Source organism: Canis lupus, chromosome X (assembly GCF_048164855.1).
Source record: "Canis lupus baileyi chromosome X, mCanLup2.hap1, whole genome shotgun sequence".
NCBI classification, from domain to species: Eukaryota; Metazoa; Chordata; class Mammalia; order Carnivora; family Canidae; genus Canis; species Canis lupus.
Window position 1 is genome coordinate 43,182,947 of NC_132876.1, and position 1,394 is coordinate 43,184,340.

At 37.9% G+C, this 1,394-nt stretch overlaps 1 pseudogene; it reads left to right on the top strand.

Moving 5' to 3' along the window:
- The first annotated feature begins 802 nt into the window (after window positions 1-802).
- Window positions 803-1,064, top strand: LOC140627803 (small ribosomal subunit protein eS27-like; annotated as a pseudogene).
- The last annotated feature ends 330 nt before the right edge of the window (window positions 1,065-1,394 follow it).

A 1,394-nucleotide genomic window follows, 5' to 3' on the forward strand; every position in this document is an offset into this window, starting at 1 on the left:
GTTTTTGTGATAAAATACTGACTGGCTGTTTTCTAGTGTCACCAAAGAAGATAGCAGGGAGTAATTGGCTTAAATTGAGGAACATCATTTTCAATAGAAGCAAGGGAAAATTTTGTGGTGTGGGTTTTTGGTAAGAAAGAAATCTTGGAGATTGGTAGGAAAGAATAGAGTGGTGAAATGGAAAGTGCTTCAGACGAATGGTGACAAAATAAAAGTGCCAATCCCTCCTTACTATAAATGTCACCATCCACAAATCATTTAACTTCTGTGGCACTGTTTCCCCATCTCTAAGATGACTTGATGAGCTTAAGATTTAGTTGTTTTTAAGTATATTGGATAGATTAAGCAGGATCCTTGTTGAGGGAAATTTCCCTACAAGATGTATGGCCAATGATATTTTTCAGTGTAACAAAATACTGTTCAAGGTTATGACGGCTGTGGTGTGATTTTTGCCTTTTCCTTATTTTGTTTGAGTAAACTGCGTTGATACATTTCTTTTCTTTTCTTTTCCTTTTTTTAATTTTTTTAAAAATATTTTATTTACTCATGAGAGACAGAGAGGCAGAGACAAGGGCAGAGGGAGAAGCAGGCTCCCTTCGGGGAGCCGGATGCAGAATTCGATCCCAGGATTCCGGGATCACTACCTGAGCTGAAGGCAGTTGCTCAACCACCGAGCCACCCAGATGTCCCTTCTTTTACTCTTTAAAATAGAACATTTGTCATAGACTAGTATCCCTTATGGATATAGATGCAAAAATCCTCAACAAGCTTTCTAGTGATGATGAAAAGATCATGAAAAGATATGAAAAGATATCCCTCCAAAAGGACCTTCCTCCACCAGTTCCCAAAAGAGAAGAAGAAGCACAAGAAAAAGCACCTGATACAGAGCCCCAACTCCTACTTCAGGGATGTGAAGTGCCCAGGATGCTACAAAATCACCATCATCTTTGGCCATGCACAAATAGTAGTTTTGTGTATTGGCTGCTCCACTGTCCTTTGCCAGTCCATAGGAGGAAAAGCAAGGCTTACAGAAGATATGCTCTTTTAGACAGAAGCAACACTAAAAGCACCCTGAATCAAGATGAGTGGGAAACTATCCCAATAAACACATTTTGGATTTTTAAAAAATCCTCAAAAAAATTTAAAAAATCCTCAACAAAATACTAGCAACCAGAATCCAATAGCATATTACAAAAGATAAAACACCATGACCAAGTGGGACTTACCCTAGGAATGCAAGGGTGATTCAACATAAGAAAATCAATGAATGTGAAGCACTACATTAATAGAAAGAAGAAAAAGCCCATAATCATCTCAATTGCATCAAAGGACATGACCAAGAAAGTGAAAAGACAACCTACAGAATGGGAGAAAATATTTGCAGATTATAAATC